The 8,745-nt window shown below is 31.7% G+C and overlaps 1 long non-coding RNA gene and 1 other non-coding gene across 2 annotated transcripts; both read left to right on the forward strand.

Annotated features, from left to right (window-relative positions):
* The first annotated feature begins 1,998 nt into the window (after positions 1–1,998).
* LOC112496307 (uncharacterized) lies at positions 1,999–2,451 on the forward strand. The gene is made up of 2 exons (XR_003062821.2): positions 1,999–2,088; positions 2,230–2,451. It is a non-coding gene; the product is annotated as an uncharacterized LOC112496307 (long non-coding RNA).
* Positions 2,452–8,258: 5,807 nt separating this feature from the next.
* On the forward strand, positions 8,259–8,365 carry LOC112496382 (small nucleolar RNA R71). Its single transcript, XR_003062919.2, has one exon. It is a non-coding gene; the product is annotated as a small nucleolar RNA R71 (small nucleolar RNA).
* The last annotated feature ends 380 nt before the right edge of the window (positions 8,366–8,745 follow it).

Genomic DNA, 8,745 nt, shown 5'->3' on the forward strand with positions numbered 1-8,745 from the left:
ACTATAGAAAAATATAAATAGATTGAACATTAAAAGCCATGGTTATGAAGTTGATTTTAAAAAGTTATGACTAACTTTCAAGTGAAATTGTCATAATTCAAAAAACAAATTATGTAATCATATGCAAGTATTATTGAATCTTATAATAGAAAATGAAAGTAAAATATAAAAAAATAGGAACTTAATATACCAAATCTTTGATACTGGAGAGGATATACAATAGTTTTGGTGGTAATTTGATTGTAATATGATGTCTAATGGCTTATATACTAAGATATATGGAAAAATAAGACATAATTAGTTTTTAAAATATTAAGGTTATAATAAGATCTTCAAAAAAGTGTGGTAGCATATTTTATAAGCTACTTATAAAAAGCAACCCCTTACTTGCTTTTAAAAGTTACTATCAAAATGAAGAAAATTATGAAATAAGCAGCTTTTACAAAATTTATCAAATTCTATTTTTGTCATATATTATGCAATGAGCCCTAGTCTCGTTGTACCTTCCGGATGTAGCCTAACTGTAAAGTGGCAACACATGTCCCAATTCAATTAGTCAACACTACCACATCAGCCCGTGGCTTTGTGGTGCTAACACTAGGGAACACTTTCGCACACGGTGATAGCATCAACATTAGTGTTGAGTGCATGACCCTTAAACCCTACCTTCAAATCCAAGCAAGTATGAATAAGATTGCAGATTCCATCCATCCCACAAATTGGGTCTTAATTTCCTCTAAATTGCCATCCCTCCATTTCACCGCTCACTGCAACCTTTTGAATAGGTCCTACTATTCAAATAAATATTGGAGTCCAACAAAAAAAGCATATTTTATAGAAATATTTTTAATGAACGAGGGGTATAATGTAAATGTTAAATAATTGGGCTCAGGACCTATGCATCTAAATGGAGGCCCGAGTCCACAAATCTGCAAATATAGGAGAACTTTTCTCTCTAGACTCTTCCCGCTACTTTCTTCGAATCCAAGCAGCAGCAGGTGATCCGTCGGACCAGCTCAAACGTGTGAAGTAATGTTGTGATTATCATGTTAAGTTTACTAAAAAGGATACTCCAGAAATTCTATGGAAAAGATAAAAATATTTTCACGCATGCCTTTTTTAGTATTGAAGTTTTTTTTAAAATTGATGTTGAATAGTTGTAACTTGTAAAGCACAGCATTAAAGTGTTTGGTAAATATTTATTATTATAACTTAGAAGCTAAAATCATTTGACTCTACTATTTTATAATGAAAAACCTATAATATTCATATTATTTTTTCAAAATTATTATTTAAAAGTCATATTTATTATACGCTATCAACTTTTATTTTATAGTTAAAGTATCTTAATACCAAACAATACTTAAATTCAGAATGGTAATTGATTTCTAGGTTATTATATACTTCAATACTCAATAAGTGTATCTAAGAAATATTAAACTCAATCAGTACTTGTTATCATGTGCACTTCAAATTTTTTTTTAACCTAGTTCATTAAGTAAAATACTAATGTTGAATCAGTTGTTTGACAATTCAATGTATATATAAAACTTAGCTCTAAAGGCATCGCCTATTGATTTTTAAGTAGTTTTATTTGCTTGGCCATCCTCATTTCAATCTTGGAGGAAATAAAGGGACTAAAAATAAATTAGGACTTTGTCCATCCCCTTTCCTTTAAAAAAAAAAAGAAGAGAAAAAAGAAAAGAGTAATATATCTTAAAATTAATTGCTTGCTTCCAATCACATAAATCAACAAAATCTCCAAATCTCCAATTATAGCCGCTCTTGACATTTTTGAATGGATATATTTGGTAGAAGAATTTGAATGACACATACGATATATTTGATCAATGCATATCTTTAAAATGAAAAAGCAAATCCTTAGGATATGAAAAACGAATTAAAGATTAACAACATGCCATATATTTCTAGATATTTATAACCATTTTTAAAACTATGAATATCGATCACCTCATGGCATATATACTTGTATCTCTTTCTTATTCCACCAACCTAAAAAAAAAATGGAGAAAATTTATCAACTTAGATTAGCTTGCTTGGTTGTTCTTCTCTTTGTTGCTTCTTCTGGTATATATTTTAATCTCCTTTTCTTTGTCTTATTTATTTTATTTTTCTATATATTACTGTGTGCATTTGAACAAATTGAAAATCCCATCTTTAATTTAGTCCTCAGAACTCATGAAATCAAATCAAATTTAATTTATTTAGGTTTATCCAAAGCTTGCGTAGACGATGCTGATTGCGCAGATCAATGTGAATTTGGTAAAGGCCATTGCGACAGAGAAGGACATTGTGAGTGCCCGGGAGGAAAGTTTGCAGAAAAATTCGCTCCTGGTCATCACTCCAAGAAGCAAGAATAATTAAAATGTATTTGATGAAAATATGTTGAATATCAACATGTCTTAATAAAGAATTACTAATTTCAACGTTTGCATTAAACTTTTTAAAAATATTTTTGTTGATTTTTGCATTTCATTTTTTGATTGAGTGAAAGAAGAGACTGGGAGAGAGTTATCCAATTGCAACTAAATTAATAAAGTAAATAGTAGTAGTGATTCTTTTCTTTTAAAAATATTATAAAAGTCCGTTTAAATATTAAGAAATAATTTAGGTTGATTCATCAATATGATTGGTCTTTTGGCTGTTTATTTTCACTTTCCACCTCTCTTTTCTTTTCAATATCTTAACACGTGCTATTTCACAAGAACCTTTGTGATATGAGTGTCAAGACAATACAAAAGATTTTATTTTACTATTTTGGATTATCAAACTTGTATATATTACGCACTATGATGAATTTTTTATGGAGCATATCAGCATATCTGTATATCACATAAATGTTAAATTTTACTAATGATAAGTATTGACACTCTACCCAGCAAAATTATCAAATAAAAACTAATACATCCATAGAAATTCACCGTAAAAAATAAAAAGAAAAGTTGTTTTCTCCATTCCTAAAATATTAAATTAGTTTGAAAATAATTCACCATGAAACTATATATAAAAGCTTTGATATTTCACTTATAAATTAGTAAAAAAAAAAAATAAATAGAATGCATTTGAAATTAGGATTTGTAAGGTGAATAGAGATTATATGGTGTCTAACAACTTTATTTAATTAAAATCTGCCATTCTGCCATAAAAAATTCACCCTAGACCAAAAAAAAAAAAAAGGAAAAACTTATTTTCTTCAATCCTAAAATCTTAAATTAATTTGAAAATAATCCATGAAATACAGATAAAAAGCCTAGAGATTTCTCTTACAAATTAATAAAACAATTAACATGCATTTGAAATTAGGATTTGTAAGGGGAATAGAGATTATATGTTGTGTAACAAGTTTTTTAAAGAATTAAATTTACATGAAGGTTTACTTGCTTATGATTATCATGTTGATTTCATAGCGAGCATTCACATTGGGGACAAGTATCATAGATGAGTAGATGTTTATAGAACATTTACCAGTCTCTAAAATAATAATAATAAACAAGGCAGAACCATAAGAAAATAAACACAAGCACTTACATATGTCTATGTCAACAAATACAACTGTCTACTACAAATAAATACTATGTTTAGGAGCAGATATGACATAGGTTCATCATATGGTGGCAAATTTCTTTATAACGTAAGTGGCTAAAGATAAAAGTTATCTGGACACAAGTTAAATATGGACTTGAGGAATTTCTACTTCAATTAAAAAAAAAAAAAGACAGTCAAATTTTTTTTCACATTATCTTGCAATGAACGAATTATACATTTAATAAATATTGCATAATTGGCAATTTAAACAATATATAAAATATACCCGTACCAAAAATTATACTTTTTTTTTAAAAAAAAAGTGACAAATTAGTGTTTTAATATTTGTTAGTAATTGGAACAATAACACTCCTTAAAAATTGTAAAACAAGTAAAGGAGATAAGTTTAAAATATGTGCCGGTCAAAGTAATTAAGAGAAGAACAACAAAGCAAGCCAATTTAAGTTGAGAAGTTTTCTTCGTTCTTTCAAGTTAAAATAAGGTATCCATGATAAGCACACAAGCTATACGAGGTATTGCTGCATATGAATTCAATATTGGCAGGAGGCTTGAATTGAAGAGTCTAGGAGCATCGCTAGATCAAACGGCTGAGATTCAAGAAACAAGATGGAGGTTAAGACTGTGCAGTAAATAAAGATAACAGTACAATAACTATTCTTATCCATATTGTATGTATTCACCATTTAATCTAGGCCATTGATCTTGTGATGTTACAGCTATAAACATAGTACAATAACTTTGTGTAAATATGGAATGATCACAGGAATAAAATCAAGTTGGTTACATCACTTTCAGTGCATTGCTTTCTTTCATTTTCTCAGCATAATAGCCGTATAATTAAGTAGACTTTTACTTAGTATCAGAGCACTGAATCCAGAAATGGAGGTGACTCATGATCCTGGTTCAATTGAGCAGGTTGTGCCTATTGAACAAGCACTTGAAGCACCAGCAAGTACACAAGAAGAATCGTCTTCAACCACTGCGCACAGCCCATTGAACTTTTCACTTTCAGTACCCACAAAACTTGATAGAACTATGTCATCTGGATGATCTAGGTCATGCCTGCTATATATAGCGATGGTCTGTAACACCTCGTTGATGACTCACTAGACATACCACCTAAATACACCAGCGGTGTTGAAGATGATGGCTGCTAGTCCTCGAGCAAAACTAAAACTAAAACTAAAAAAAATAAAAATAATGAAACAAAAAGTAAATCCTAACTAAACTACTTTCGCAGGTAATCGCGATTGCATTTAGCGTATGCAACAAGCCTTTAAACCCCTAGGTGGCCCTAGTGGACGAGTTGTAGTCTCGTGAGGGCTTCAGTGATGATACCCACAAACATCATTTAAAAAATAATAATAAAAAAAAATTAAATTAAATCAAAAGAATGAAAAACTTTAAATAAACCATGAAAAATAGCCTCAAAGATTGTAAAAATTATATAGCTCAAAGAAAATTTTAAATATTAGCAAAGTTCTAACTTTAATTCAATAGTCAATCCCACCTCTCTTTTGATTCTTGTAGTGTGTGTGTGAAATCAATTCAATCAAATCCATTCCCAAAATCCTCAACATCAACAGTCTTCGCCTCAAACAAAGAACAGAGTAGGTCAAACTAATCTTATCATCTTGATCTCCAATTTTTTTTCTCTCACGGGCTTTTATGTGCATTTTCTTTTGATTTTTTTTTTTCAGCACATGCACTTGATTTTTTTTTTCTTCTCTTTTTTTTTTTCCAACCATAGTCAGGAGCTTTCACTCTACCCCTTAAGGTAGCCTTCTTCTCATGGTAGATTATCATCTACATACTTGTGGTACATATGCCCAAATTACTCAAGGATAGCTTCACTCTTAAGGGTTTTAGGTAGCTATTTCTGACTTTGGTGCCCGTGTATACTATTTTGTATTGTGGAGATAAGAATCAAGACAAACAGTCATTTACTCTATCTAAAATTCTCAACTCAGGCTGCATCAATATCAAATTTCAAGTAAAAATTACGAAAGAATTGATATTAGTGCTCATGGTTTAAAGAATTTCAATCAAGAGGAACTAACACAAGAATCAAGTATAAACTAAGACAATATTCAACCCTTTCTAAAAACCATATTCATTGTCAATCAAATTCTTATCATTGGCTTTTCACATAAAAACAAAAAACAACAACTTTTTTTTTGAATTTTTGAATTTTTTTTTGGTTTTTTTTTTAACAAACAAAGCACACACTATTCCCACCCCCCAAACTTATTTGGAACATTGTCCTCAATGTTTCACAAACAAAAGATATGCATGCAAACAAATGAAAGAAAAATAATAATAATAATAATAATAATAATAATAATAATAATAACAACATAAATAATAAAAAGAAAGTTGGAGAGATCACACCTGGATGGGCTGAGAAAGCTTAAAACAAAATGACAACTAAAAGAAAACGTTAGAAGAAATATAAATAAAAATAAATAAAAAAAATCCTACTAACTAACTAATTAATGTAAACAACAAATCAACCAGGATCAATAAGAATGTGGTGAAAACCAAAGCAATTATATAGAAAATGCCAGAAAACATAATTGACTAAGCACTGGAGCATTTTATCTAAAAAATGATGATGGTAATGAAACTCCTCAATATCGCACTGCCTTGATCTCTTCTGTTCCATGCTTTCCTCAGAGTTATCTGAAGTGGTATAAAAATCTAATAATTTAAGCACTTTAGATCTTACCACCTTTTTCATGTCAGAATGTGACCTATGTTGCACGTTTTTAGGAAGTAACTCCAACTTGAATGGTTCAATTTTCTCTTTAGGAGGAAGTGGCTCAATCTTTTCTTTCCACTTAATTAGATCTATGATAAGAGTTGAATCAAGTAAAACATTAACTTCTCCAATACCATTGTCAACATCAACAGAGAAATCAGAGTTAGTTGTGCATGGTATTAATGGATTGTCACAGTGGTTAGAAATAAGTGAGTCATCAATTGATGCTTCTATCATATCTACTTCAACAACTTCATCATCTTCTTGTGCCTGCTTAGGAACATTAAAAATGTTTAATTCCATGGTCATGTTACCAAAAGACAATTGCATGTTTCCAGTCCTGCAACTAATATGAGCATCAGTTGTAGCTAAGAAAGGACGACCTAGAATAACTGGGGTGTGTTTCTTCGGATCTGGTACATGCTGAGTATCAATAACAATAAAATCAACAGGATAATAAAATTTATCAATCTGTATCAACACATCCTCTATAATACCACGAGGTATTTTTATTGACCTATCAGCAAGTTGCAATACAATGAAAGTTGGCTTTAATTCCCCTAGTCCAAGTTGCATGTAAACAGAATAAGGCAAGAGATTAACACTAGCACCCAAATCCAATAATGCTTTATCAAAACATTAGTTTCCTATAACACATGAGATAGTAGGAGAACCAGGATCCTTAAATTTTGGTGGCATTTTACATTGAAGTAAATTGCTAGTTTGTTCAGTTAAAAACGCCTTTTTAGTGACATGTAAATTTCTCTTTTTAGTGCATAAATCTTTTAAAAACTTGGCATATGAAGGAACTTGCTTAATGGCATCGAGTAAAGGGATGTTTATACTTACCTGTTTGAAGATTTCCATAATCTCACCTGTTGAAGTCCCTTTCTTTACCTTTGTTAACCTTTGAGGAAAAGGAGCCTTGGGAATGTAAGCTGGCGGGTCACTCTCTTCAGGATCATTTGGTGATGAATTTTGTGATGGAACTGGATCTGAAGAAGCAGGCTTAGATATCTTCCTTGTTTGAACCTCCACCTTGTTGTCAAATAACTTTCCTCTTCTCAAGGTCATAACAGATTTTGCTTCTTCATGCTGATGGCTTGAACTCAATTCAACTTCATGTACTCCTTTAGGATTGGGAATTGGTTGACTTGGGAATTTTCCTTTTTCTCTCTCCGCTACAGTAGTTGCTAATTGACCCAATTGATGTTCAAGCTTCAGAATAGCTTGAGTATTTGACTGAAAAGCTTGTTGGGTTGACTGAATGAAACTTTGAAGTGTATCCTCTAAAGAAGGCTTTCTTTGTTGGGGTGCAACAAATTGAGACATAGGTTGTTGGGCAGGAGGATATACTTGATTATGAGGGACAAATTGTTGATTGGGCATGTTAAATTGTTGTCCTCCTTGGTTTGACAAAGGCTGATTTTGTTTCCAAGAAAAATTAGGGTGATTCCTCCAATTAGGATTATATGTGGGTGAATATGGATTATTAGGGGTTTTCTCATATGATTGTAAGGCATGTACCTGCTCAGAATAAGCCTCTTGATAGACTGGTAATGATGGACAATTCTGTGCTGTATGAGACAAGTTAGAACAAATAGCACAAACCTCATTAGCTACACTAGGATGATGATTCATGGATTGGTTCAGAGCTAAGGCATCCACTTTCCTAGAAAGTGTAGCTAGAGTGGCTTTCACATCAAAGTCATCCTTAACTTCGTATAGACCCTTTCTAGAAACTTGAGATAATTTTTTCCTTTGATTTGAAAAATCCCACTGTTGAGAATTTTCAGAAAGTGAATTAAAGAAATCTCATGCAGCCCCTTCATGTAGGTTCAAAAATCTCCCACCATTCATAGACTCTACCATATGACGATTCGACATGGTTAAACCGTTATAAAAGCATTGTATAAGTCTCCATTTCTCAAAACCATGGTGGGGGCACTTAAGGAGTAAATCATTGAATCTTTCCCAACACTCGTAAAATTGCTCACCCTCTCTTTGATAAAAATCACTTATCTCTCTCCTAAGGGCATTTGTTTTAGACATAGGGAAAAACTTGGTGAGAAACTTATTACTCAATTCATCCCATGTACTAATAGACCCAGCAGGAAGTGAATTCAACCAAGCTTTTGCTTTGTCTTTTAATGAGAAAGGGAACATACGAAGCCTAATTGACTCATCATTAAAATTTTGAAAACGGAATGTAGAGCATATGTCAAGAAATTCCTTAATGTGCAAATATGGATCCTCTCTCTCTAACCCATGGAAAGATGGTAAAAGTTGAATGACAGAGGGCTTGAGTTCAAAGTGTGTTGCTGTGGTTTGTGGCAACACAATACAAGATGGTTGGTTGGCTACAAGTGGTGAAAAATATTCTCTAAGGGTTTTCTCTGCTTGCACTGGTGGAAGTA

The sequence above is a fragment of the Citrus sinensis genome, chromosome 5 (assembly GCF_022201045.2).
Source record: "Citrus sinensis cultivar Valencia sweet orange chromosome 5, DVS_A1.0, whole genome shotgun sequence".
Lineage (NCBI taxonomy): Eukaryota > Viridiplantae > Streptophyta > Magnoliopsida > Sapindales > Rutaceae > Citrus > Citrus sinensis.